The sequence below is a fragment of the Pristiophorus japonicus genome, chromosome 7, assembly GCF_044704955.1.
Source record: "Pristiophorus japonicus isolate sPriJap1 chromosome 7, sPriJap1.hap1, whole genome shotgun sequence".
Taxonomy (NCBI): Eukaryota; Metazoa; Chordata; class Chondrichthyes; family Pristiophoridae; genus Pristiophorus; species Pristiophorus japonicus.
This window is the reverse complement of record NC_091983.1, coordinates 76,089,385-76,102,629: the sequence shown is the minus strand read 5'-3', so window position 1 is coordinate 76,102,629 and position 13,245 is coordinate 76,089,385.

The following is a 13,245-nucleotide window of genomic DNA, read 5'->3' as shown; positions in this document are numbered from 1 at the left end:
CCCTTCAGCCTTCTTTTTTCAAGTGAAAAGAGACCCAGCCTATGTAAATCGACAAAGTCAACTCTGAACTGTTGTGTTTATATCCCTGTTGGCTGTACACCCTGAAAAGGACTTTTGAAATACTGTGACACAAGATGGCTGGTCTGGATTAGGAAGCAACCTGTTGCTGGGAGGAACAAGTGGGGGCGGAACTCATCCACAGAAACTGGTGAGAGAAGCTGGGTCTGTTCAAATGTTAATTTGAACACTGGCCTGCCAGTGGCCAGTGACATCAGAGCTGGGTGCTCTTGTGAAGGCCAAGGGTGTCTTTTGTGTGTGGAACCAAGTTGTCTTAGGAAGAGAGCAAGGCGCTAGGACAAAACCGACACCTGCATTGTCTCCACAACGATCCAGCAATCAGGACTGATAGGCCATTTAACATTCACTCTGGAAATCTGCAGATCAGCTGGTTTTATTCAGACCCCAGCATAGCTAAGACCTGAAGAAGCCAGAAAGGTTCCCCAGAACCATCCAAACCCAGCCAGAATTGTGGGTTACAGGAGTATAACTGTCAAGCGTTTTGGAAGCTCGATCTTCGTTCTATCACAATCTGCGTGAAGGCACATTTGCCCACCTCTCGAGGATAAGGACTGAGAGCAAAGTCTCACTTCTCCAACCTGATGGATTTCAACTTCAACCTGGATCTCACATGCTTCAGTCAAGCACAGGGCCGTGAAGTTGAACCGTTGAGGAAGGACCAGCGCACAAGAAAGGGCGGATTGGATGAGAACTCACTAGTTGCACGCTCACAAACTAATCCACGAAAGTGCGTGAGGGGGTGTCAGTGTGCCCTAACCAAACCAGAAGGGGGGGGTTTAGAGTTAGGTGGGTCCTGGAAGGGTTTAGCCCATGGGAAGGGTTGGTCTGTTATAAGGCTAAAAAGGGAAGTGCATTGTTTTACTGGGTATTACTACACTGTATGGTTCTACTTCACAAGCATCTGGCAAGTGGAGTGGAGGTGTTGATCTGTTGTAATATACCTTGTGTGATGTTGAACTCGAAAACGTTGGTCCGTGTCTCACTAAAAGACAATCCGTTGCAACTCTTTTTGCCCGAACATAAGAACAGGGTTATTGTGCTTGCTATAAGCGGGTGTTAAATCATAAACAGCAGATTGGATAACTGTGAGAGACCTATTGGCACTGGTCTCTGCGGAAAACCAACCCATAGCACAGCAAGCAAGGCAGGGCTGATTTGGCACTGGTCACTACCAAATAAAAACCCTTATGTATTTGGACCCAACGGCAAGGTCTTGAAAACCTTGGGAAATAACCGTAGACTGATCACTTACACCTGTTCATCTTTTCCTGATATGTATACCCTCGCATTTCTGATATCATCCTTGTAAATCTTCTCTGCACCCTCTCCAGTGCCTCTATATCCTTTTTATAATATGGCAACCAGAACTGTACACAGTACTCTAGGTGTGGTCTATCCATGGTTCGATACAGGTTTAGCATAACTTCCCTACTTTTCAATTCTATACCTCCATAAATACTTGGTTTGCTTTTTTACGACCTTGCTAACCTGCATCACAATGTTTAGTGATTTGTGTATTTGTACTCCGAGATCCCTTTGTTCCGCTACCCCACCAAAACTCTCACCCTCCAATTAAAAAGTGACCTCCCTATTCTTCCTACCAAAGTGTAATAACCTACATTTATCTGTGTTGAACTTAATTTGCCAATTATATGCCCATTCTGCAAGTTTATTAATGTCCTCTTGTAATTTGTGGCATTCCCCTGCTGTCTATGTATTTAATGTATGCCTCTTTCCTTACCCTCAAATGTTCCCTTATGTTTTTATTCATCCATGGAATCTCATTAGTGTTTAGTTTGTTCTTTCATTTTAGTGGAATATATTGTTCCTGCATTCTGTTGAACACCATTTTAAATATTTCCCATTGCTGCTCTACATCATTTTTATTGTCCATTTTATTTTCCCAAGTTCTATTCTTAGTATTTCAAAATCAGCTTTTCTCCAATCTATTACCCTGGTTTTCATCATACTTACATCCTTCTCAATTATCATTTTAAAGCGTATTATATTATGGTCACTATTGCCTAGATGTCCCCTTACTTTTACTTCTCTTATCTGCTTTGGGTCATTCCCCATTACTAGATCCAATAGCAAATCCTCCTTTGTTGGGCTTTTTACATATTGGTTTAGAAAGGGTCCTGTACACATTGTAGGAACTCCATTCCTTTATCCGCTTTACCTACCTCTTCTGTCCAATTAATATCAGGATAGTTTAAATCCCATGATTATTATTCTATGTTTTTTTACTCATTTCCCTAATTTGTCTGCATATTTCTTCCTCCACCTCCCTTCCACTATTAAGTGGTCTATAAACTGCACCTATTAGTGTGACTGATCCTTTATTGTCTTTTATCTCAATCCATATGGATTCTATTCTGGTCTTGTTGATTGCTGGGTCACTTTTTTCTACTGCCATTATGTTATCCCTAATAAGTACAGCTACTCTACCTCCTCTTTTTCCCTCTCTATCTTTTCTAAATATGTTGTATCATACAATGTTTAATTCACAGTTCTGATTTTTCATTAGCTATGTTTCAGTAATCCCTACTCTATCTGGTTCCTCGCTTCGCGCTCCCCTGTTTTATTACTCACACTGTGTACATTGCTGTATAGACAGTTTAACTCATCTTTAATAAGATTTTCTCTCACTTTATGCTTAACCTTCATTTGAGACTCCTGTTCTATAACTCTATTTATTCCCTTGCCATCAATGTCCTCCCTTAACTGATTTTTTCCTATGCTCTCTTTCCCTGTTTTGTTTATATTTAGGCTGGTTACATTTCTTGTAAATCCCTCTCACACAAGATAACTTGGAGAATGGGTAGCTAGCTGTTCATTGTCTGTGTAAGATAAACTTCCAAAACTTCAAGACTACTTGGGCTGGATTCTCCTCTGAACTACTGTTGGTTTTTGGTGATTAATGTCATAAAACAAAGTAAAATTGTGTCTTAAAAGCTACTATAGAATTAGAGAATAATGTAGCACAGAAGGAGACCATTCAGCCCATTGCACCGGTACTGGATCTTTGAAAGAGCTATCCAATTAGTCCCACTCCCCTGCACTTTCCCCATAGCCTTGCAAACGTTTCCCCTTCAAGTATTTATCCAATTCCCTTTTGAAAGTTATTATTGATTCTGCTTCCACCACCCTTTCAGGCCAAGCGTTACAGATCATAACAGTTCACTGCCTAAAAAAATGTATCCTCATCTCACCTCTGGTTCTTTTGCCAATTGCCTTTGATCTGTGTCCTTTGGTTACCGACCTTTCAACCACTGGAAACAGTTTCTTTTTGTATAATATATATATGATGAAAGATCACAAACCTGAAACGTTAACTCCGTTTCTCTCTCCACAGATGCTGCCTGACCTGTTGAGTATTTCCAGCATTTTCTGTTTTTATTTCAGATTCCACATTCGCAGTATTTTGCTATTGTAACAGTAACTTATTTACTCTATTAAATCTCCCTTTAACCTTCTCTGCTCTAAAGGGAACAACCCCAGCTTCTCTAGTCTCTCCATGTAACTGAAGTCCTGCATCCCAGGTATCATTCTAGTATATCTTCTCTGCACCCTCTCTAAGGTCTTGACATCCTTCCTAAAGTGTGGTGCCCAGAAATTAGGACAATACTCCAGGTGAGATCTAACCAGTGTTTTATTAAAGTTTAGCATAACTTTCTTGCTTTTGTACTCTGTGCCTCTATTTATAAAGCCAAGGATCTGTATGCCTTGTTAAAAGCCTTCTCAACTCGTCCTGCCATCTTGTGTACGTACGCCCTCAGGTCTCTCTGTTCCTGCACCCCTTTTAAGATTGCACCGTTTAGTTAATATTGTCTCTCCTTATTCTTTCTACCAAAATTAATCACGTCATCTCTCTGCATTAAATTTCATCAGCTATGCATCTGCCCATCTCACCAGTCTGTCTATGTCCTTCTGAAGTCTGTTACTATGGGCTAGAAATTGCGTAGCGATAGTTTTTTCAGGGATCGCAAAAGTATCGGCAGGCAGAAAAGATTTGCTTGTAGCGGGATCTTCTGCCAAGCAGTATCGGCAGAGCGCTGAGCCATGTTCAGGACAGTGCTGCCGTCTCTACAGGCTTCTTCCCTACCTTAGAGGGAAAGGCCAATGCTGGATTGAAGGAATCTCCAGGCTGTGTCTGTTGGGCAACGACACCTGCGCTACGTGCATAGCAGCTCGAACTACTGTAAGAGAGTGCAGGGCTGAGCTAAAGAAAGCAGGAGGCACCGGAATGGGGAGATAAATAAATTTTGCCCTACCTGACCATCACTGCCTTTAAATATTACTCCCCAAGCAGTCAGCCGAGGTGACAACGCCTCCCACAGCTGCCGTTGTTGATGCCCGGCGATGCTGCAGGGGGTGGAAGTGACTATTAGCTCCGGAGCGGTAATGAGGCACTGCGTCACTGGATGATGTCATGATCTACGGGGCGCTAGAGAGCGAGACAGTAAGTGTTACTGCCAGCGCAAAATTGCCAGGGAAGTTTGCGGGCAACAGTGATTTGGCCATGCTGGTCGGTAAGCGCTTAGAGCCATGTTGCCGCTCTCCCACAGGCACTAATGGGAGGTGCAAACCAGACTAATTTCTCCCGTATATGTTCCTCACTGTTTACTATATTTCCAACTTATGCCAGCTGACTTACTTACTCAAACTTCTAATCTACTATTCCTCTGAGATTAACATGAGGTTCAAGGGTGGGTGGTTGAGATGATTGCACGGGAGTTTTAGAGGCTTGAAGTGACTCACATCTCAGAGAAGCAGTTGTCACAGAGGGAGCAGCTTCTGGTTGCATTTCTGATCCAGGTTCTGGGTAAATGCCTACAGTTCATTCATGTTGTAGGCATTAAAGGTGTACTTGGCCCACGTCTGAAGCTGGTTCATTGGAGGGGGCATTAAGGAAGCAGGATCAATGCCATTCTCTGGTTCCATCAATGCTTTAGCTACTACAACCCAGATTCCTGCCCAGAGTAAAAAATCAACCCCTTTATGTCAAGCAGGGTATTCCTGAGACCTACTGAATGGATCATTATTGCAATTGTTTACAGATGCCTGTAGTTGAATGAGGGTGGTAAATCTTAGCAGAGTAATGGGGAGAGTTTTAACATGGGTGACCAGGTATGAGTTGGTGCAGTTGGAGAGTTAAATGGCAAAAATTTGAGGCGTGTTGGGAAACCAGATTCAACCTACCGACTTCCGGGTTTTACCCAAGGTGGGACAAGGAGCGGGCAGCCAACGCGCTCCCAGAAAGTGGGTTAGCATTTTAAATATGTTAAGAAGGCTGGAAGCCTCGGATTTAACCAACTTTGCAGGTTTTACTGTGGCCGGCCGGGTTTTCCAGGCCTCGGGAAACCCGGCAGCTGCAGCAGGATGAGGGCAGCCTTGGGGAGCAATCCTTGTGGGCCGGCAGAAGCAGGAGTGCTTCACCCGGCCCCCCACGTCGAAACCATCAGACTTATAAACTACCCTCCCGGGATCCCCCATTGGAGTCAGGGATCGGACCAGATCTTGGTCAATTTCCTCCCCGGGGTCAGGGATCGGAACTTTCTGGTCCTGCGGCCGCCTCAAGAGTACTCCTCACCCGACTGGAAGCCAAGTCTCTTCATCAGGCTGACTTCCCGGCGGGGAACCTGTCACTGGCAGAGGGGACACATTGTGGAGTTAAATCTGTGAGACGACCCAGACTTCTGGGTTTCCCGCACTCTACCGGACCATTCCTCGTGCCCCCACCCCGGTCCCCACATAGAATTTGATTTTCTAGTCTTGTGCACTGCGATTATAGCACTCCTTCAATGATGATGTGCTGCTCTTGAAGAACTGCACTACAAATTCTCTATCTTTGAGTTACTGCTGAACCGAACCCTCAAAGTTGCTGAAGGGTTGGAGCTTTGGACACTCACTTGGTGACACCAAATCAATACACTTATATTTGCATAAAGTGGTGGACACAAACTTCCCAATGGCTATAATTAACATCAATGAAAGAAAGATGAAGGAAGGGATTCTGTGCTGGTAATAACATTCAGTCAATATACTAAAAATATTCATTTTCTTTTGGTGTGCCAGCTGGCTGCAGAACAGTGCTCCTTTATTGCTTTGATGATTGAAGCAAACTCGGAACATCAGCTGAAGAAAGCAGCAGGAGGGAAGTTCACAAGTTCATGTTTTTTTTGTGTGTGAAAAGTCTTTAAACTTTCAGGAATTCTAAAAGCTTCTATTCCACTGTGAGTTTTCCAGGGTACTAACCTGGTTAATCTAAAGCAGGCTTCAGATGGGAGGATGCATGAATCTGTCAGCTGCAGTGCACATCAATACATTCACCAGGCTCTAATGATGAGTAACATATAACAAGAGTCTCTTTGTGTTAAAGGAGCTCTGTCTCTTTGCCTTTTTTGTTCAGAAGAAAGAAGGGTCTTGCATCATTTTCTTCACGATGGCAACATCCGACACAAGTGATATGACTGTGCTTGTCAATGAGATTCCAGTCGTTATGACATGTTTTGTAAATAAAAGAAAAAAGGTTTGCCAGTTTTCATGGCAGCTCTTATTCACCCTGTCCAATATACTTATTAAATATCAGTAGAAATAATATATCACAGTTTGATGTCATTTGAAGCTTTTAATTTTATGATACAGTAGATTATATAACAGTCATTCAAAAATTTCAGACATGATCTAAAAAGTTCCAGCAAATGTACAAAAAGTAATATGGTACAAATGGTGATTAAAGTATGAAGATCTATGTAAAGTATACCCAATTAAGTTCTGTGAAACAGGTGATGTGTTACATGAGTGAGGAAGATCTAATAATTCACAAGTGAGAAAGTCACAACTGAGTTATAAACGTCTTCTTTGTAGGTGATTTGTTTTATTGCATGAAGCGCCATTGTAAATGCAGCTGCTACAACACATGAAACATATGGTGAGATGTAAAATAATCTATTATTCCAAGTTTACAATCTCAACCTTTTTATTTTCCATTCACTTAGAGTGGGGCGTAGTGTTGAATTTCTGTGGGGAGTTCTCTCATTCATCCACAGTAACTGTGGTGGAGGAGCCAAGGAAACCCGAGAGAACCCACAAATAGCGTTTGCAATTTTTACAGGGGTTTCTGTGGCTCTTCCACTGTAGTTTAGTGGATGAGCAGGAGATAAACCATGGAAATCCATGCTAGGAGGCTTCAATACCGCCCTCAAGTCAGAAAGCCAGAAGGAGTGTTGCAATGTTCTGTCCTCGCTATAGGAGGTTACATGTCCAATGTGTTAAACAGAAATGCTTGCAGTGTTGAGGATTAACTTTAAATCCTCTTCTTCTTAGGCAATCCCTCGGAGTCAATAAAACGTATAACATTTTAAGTGGTAGAATTTTATAATTTACCCAGAAGTGAAGTGAGTGAAGAAACTGTTGATTTTTTAAACATTTCAAAATATACTTTATTCATATAAAAATTTGCACAATACATTGGAAGACAGTTCAGTACATTTGGATGCAATTCCATACAATGCATTTGGATGCTAACGGCAGTTCCGTTCAATAGATTTGCTTGCTTTACATTTCGAGGTACATTTCAGTACAATCCAGGATACATTGTAATACAGTCATCATACTGCTGATGAAGGTTAGAAACATGTGAACCTTGAAATTATGCGAATGTTCTCCTAATCCACTGTAACTTTGGCAGAAGCCTGGTGGAAACCGAAAACAGTTTAAATGGTTCTCCGTGGTTTCTGCTGGGCTGCCACCAAAGTTACATTCGTAGATGTGGAGGGAGGATTATGTGTACCTTCGCCTGGACTGTGGTGATTGCACACAAGAACATTTGTAGAACAACCTCCTCTTATAGGCGTCCTCAACAACATATATTGGATTTTGTTATTGAGGAATGATTTCCGTCTGACATATTTTCTGCCATTTGCGATGTTGCATTGCTGGACGCCAGGAATGCCTGGTTGTCCCTGCCATACACTGTTGCTATGGGAGCAAAGGCCTGGGAAGGCTGTTGTAATTACTTGCCAAGTGATTGGGTGCACGGGTTTCGGCATGGTTTTGAAAATATTTACATTTCTTTTTGACCTTCAACTTATAGCAGAGAGGCTGCTGATCACAGTACATTGAGGGGGACCTTGGAGGCCTGCCGCAGACAGGCTCAATCGCCATCCTTACCCTGCCCACCTGTAGATGGACTCTCTCACCGAGACCGGGGAGCCTGCAAAAACTATGTAATTCACCCCAAGGCCAGTAAATCATCTGGAGTCAGAGAGCATCTTTATAGTGGTCAGAGGTCCCACCATTGCCAATCCGATGCCACAATAGCAGCAAATCCAACCCATCCATAGAAAACATAGCGGGAGGGTTTGCTCTGGTCACTGGATTAGAATTTCTGACTGCTTATCCCTAGAATCCAAAGGTGCTGAGGCACAAATGATGGCCAATACATCAGATGGTGCCCTTCCTTCATTTGCATAGTATTATAATATGGTCGCACATATATGGACAGGCATACCATGTGTTGGTCATCATTTCTGACAAAAAAATCAAAGCAATGTAAAAATGGGCCAAGGCACAGCAGAGTGCATCACCAGACAATTACCCAACTTGTCCACATTCTTCTGGAAAAATCAACACATGAAGTGTGGAAAATCCTGGCTTTTATTTCTAATGGATTATTTTGGAATCCTTTTACCACTTTGCTACAGATATACATGGGGGAGGGGGGGTTATTTTGGCCAAAGGGTGAAAACAGATGCTAAATGGGTGCTGTGCTGATAAGAAACACCTGTTTGAAAGTTTGGATTTAGCACACAATTCTGGGGACTGCCTGTCTTTTACCAGGAACTCGTCAGGATCTGGAACAAAGTCTCCACCAAGTGCAGCTCTCCACAGTCTGGAGTGGCGGCTGTCCTGCAGGAGCCGCTGCTCAGGAATCCGTACCTCCATGACCGAGGTTTTAGGTGGCAGGCGGACGAGAGGGCTGTGGCTGGCGAGGTGACCAGGGTCAGGGACCTGCTCGATGGCGGAGGAGCGGGCTGGATGGCGCCAGACGTGCTGGCAGGGCGCCTAAATTCGGCTGATGTCCGCCGCGCGTCCGATGCCATCGAGTCGCTAAAAACAGCTCTGGGCCCTGACTCCGTTAGGTGTGTCGAGGAGGCTCAAGCGCGTGGGGAGATCCCGTCCGAACTGACCCCCATCCGGACGGAATTCCTCATTGGCGCCAAACCCCGAAACATCCCTCGGGAGCCGGCACCTCATAGCTTGAGCCGCCTCGGGGAAATCCCCTCCGTGCCTTTCAGTTCCGCGCGGAGGGATTTCCTGTACGGGCTGCTCCTGCACACTCTCAACCTTGCCATCCTCGTCTGCCGTCCGGACACGGCATGGTGTACCACCTTGCCGTCCGGAGGAGGCAGGGGTCCCCGATGGAGTGCACTCTATGCGGGAGTCCTCCCACTATTTATCGGGGACTTGCCTGGAGGGTGGTGCACGGAGCAGTCCCGTGCAATAAATTTTTAAGCCGGTTCACGGGCTCCCAGGCCGCCTGCAATTTCTGCGGTCTGGAAGAGTCTGTGTTCCACGTTTTTATCGAGTGTGCGAGGTTGCAGCCCCTGTTCCATTATTTAAAGGGGCTGCTCCTCAATTTCTGGCTGCAATTCAGTCCCACACTCCTGATCTTTGGGCACCCTGTGCGGAGGGGAGCGGGTAGGTCCGAGGGCCTCCTCGTAGGACTGCTCCTGGGCACGGCCAAGGGTGCCATCAGCCGGTCCAGGCAGCGGGCGGTCGAGGGGGTCGTTCAGCCTGACTGCCTGCCTCTCTTCCGCTCTTACATCCGGTCCAGGGTGTCTTTAGAGATGGAGCACGCGGTGTCCACCGGTACGCTCGCGGCCTTCCGCGAGAGGTGGGCACCGGAGGGACTGGAGTGCATCATCACCCCCGGCAACCAAATTTTAATTTGATTTTATATGTTTTAAAGTTTAATTTGTTTTAATTGCTGGGTTTTTAGTGTCCCCCTCCCCTTTTATAGAGGGCACTTGTGTATATATATATGGTTTTACTGCCCAAAAAAAACACAAAAATCACCAAAAAATAAAAGGGCACACAATTCTGCTCCTAATTGCCGATTACCATAATTTGAATTTTCCTGCAGCTGCTAACCAGCTACTTGCAGGTTTAGCACTGAAGTGCTGACTTGATGCAATTTTCGTAGAGCAATTATACATGGGCTCCTTGCACCCACTTCCACTGAAGGTGTGGAGTGCTCTGGCTAGCACACAGCGGCACGTTGCAGGATGGCTCAGGGTATCTTCACAATATTTGTTTTTACCATGGATTCCTGGATCTTTGGTTGAAGAGTATTTTGAATTGGAAACAGTGAAGTAGTAATTTTGTTTATTTGTTCACTTTATTCTCCACTGTATCTAACTTCGGTTTCTAAGCACAAGAATTACAAGTAATACCAAAAAGAGCACTCTGCGGACTGCCAGCAGTAAAAGCAAACATGCACTGACATATGTCCACATAAATGCATGATCTGGCAATCAAAGGTTTGCGCATGTTTTAAAATGAAATGACAGATATTTGACCAATTCCACTAATTTGGAGAGGGCGCCTCCGTCCTTCAATAAAAATGGGTGCTGTCTATAGAAAATCACTATCTATGTTTCCATATTATTTCAGTAGTAACATATTGCATATGCTTGGAAACTTCAATGCATCACAGGCTTCTGGCGCCTGCTAGAAAAGTTGAATGACTGTGTGTTACGCTAGCTTTTGGCTCCATGAATTTTTTGTGTTGTCCAAGCTTCCCATTTCCATTCAGAGAAGAATTTCAGTCAGCACCTACAATAGAAAAGACATTTCAGGTCGGACTCCTTGATGAATCGTCTCCACCCGAAACATTTTTTCTTTCAGACACTGATTGACTTTCTGTGTAATTCTAGTATTTTCTGTTTTAATTGCAAATTTCCAATTATTACAACAATGACTACACTCCAAAATGACTGCATAGGCTGTAAAGTGCTTTGAGATGTCCGGCGGTCGTGATTGGCGCTATATAAATCCAAGTCTTTTACTTTATTTTTATTTTTATCTCTTTTATGCCTCTGGTATTCCCTATACTAACCCCATGAGTAAACTAGCAGTGGCTGGGAGGAATGCAATAATAGTATCATGAATGGAAATGAGATGTGACAATTAGGACATCGTGCCATTTCATTTTATATTGAAAATAGGTTGCATTTCGTAGTAGAATTCAAATCAGGTCCAGTATGCTTTAAAAATAGATAATCTAAATAAACTGCACAGTAAAGAATAATGTGGGAAGGATATTTGGAATAGAGTTCTTCCTTGGCAATATTTAACAAGAACAATATTATTATCTGTGCTGCCTATATATCATCCCAAGTACAGTCCCTTTAACTTATGTAGGATTTGATCAAATTTGACAAAGCATTTCTACAGTACCATACACACAGACAAAAGAAAACAAAAGCAATCCTGCAACGTTTCTGAACCTCGTTAAACAAACCTAACTCCCGTGTAAAGCAACAGTATTTACAGGAGCTGAATTCATTCGGTTTTTTACTTTTTGTCTAATTGAAGTGTGTCCTTCACATTTTTTTGTATATCGAATTACATTTTTTTTAAACAAGTAGCCAATTGAATGCCTTATTGCACTCAGTCCCATTTCCCACAACCGTATCTCCAGATCAGCTGGAGACAGAGAATAACAGTGAGACTGAGGAAATGTGAAGGAGAAAATCACATCTGTCGCTCTACCACCTGCTGGCTGGACACCATGGGTGGGAGCATGCAGCTGTGGGCTGCACAGTCCAAACAGATGCAAAATGGCAGCTTTTGCAGAATATTTTCCATCATTATTTTTTTTTAAATTAAAAAAATCTATTTGGCAGTTTATTGGTGTAGCATGAGTGAGTCGATACCAAAATGTTAATTAAGGAATAAAGTTCTTTGAACAAATTGAATAGATTTCTTCTTTCATAAATGAATTAAAAAAATACGATTTCGCATTTAGCGATCAAGGGAATAAAAAGACTTGCATTTACACAACACTTTATCACATCTCTCAGGAATATTTAGGCTGGCCTAAGTGCTCATGCACAAAATGTGAAAGGTGAATTTGAATCGGAATGTCAATTTAAATGTATGCTAATAAGGCAGAGTGTAATTTCCTGCTGATTTAGGACAGGATCATGCTGTGAGCTCTCCAGAATGGCCATAAAGGGAAAGCGCCATGTATGATGGAGTGCTTAAAGTGCACACACTTTTTTCTGTAATTTAAAAAGTATGGCCTAGAAATTCCTTTCTTTAACGCCGTGTGTTTGAGCAGTATTTCTTCAAAAATGGCGACCGCCTCGCTTCCGCCAGCTTCCAGCGCCTGCCATTTTGGGGGGGAGGGGTGGCGGGGAGGGGGGATGTCATGCACTGAGCAGGGTGTGAGGCTAGTGGTGCAGTTGGTAGTAGATGGCTTTTGAAGATGCATTCAATGACCTTGACTGAGGTCATGAAACATCTTTGTGGACACTGGAGCCAGGTCTTGGTGGCAACACTGCAGGCAGTGACTGCCTTGACAATCTTGTCCCACATCTTTCTTTCTGGAGGGCTTCCTGTGGGTAAAGGGTCTCTCTTCCGGTGTTGACCCCCTGCACAAAGCTGGAGCGCTGCTTGCGAATCTGTGGGTGCCCTTTCCTGGCCTGTTGAGCCATTTGTGTTAGTGCTGAAGCCCTTTTACCATTTTTTTTACGTGCAGATGGCAGTTCAGACTTAAGTGCTGGAGATTGCCATTTTAGAATTATTTTTAATGTTTATCAGAAGGCAGTTGAGCTCTAAGGGCTAAAGACTACCTATTTTTAAATGTGTTTTAGAAGGCAGTGCCCCTTTAAGGGCTCGAGACAGCTTTTTAAAATGACTGCCTCGCTTTAAGAAAAGGCCGCCTCACTCCAGGGGCGCTACAGCCACACTACATTGGGCCTTTTGCTGAGCGCACAGCCTGAAGCATTGTGTTCCATGTTAGGCTGTGCGTTGCAATCATTCAAATCAGCAGGCTGCACCAAACTAATCATTTTACAGGCGCGAGCAAGCTTTGCCCCATGACGGCACCGTCCATTTTCGAGCTTTATTGGATTTCTCGGCCTATATATTTTT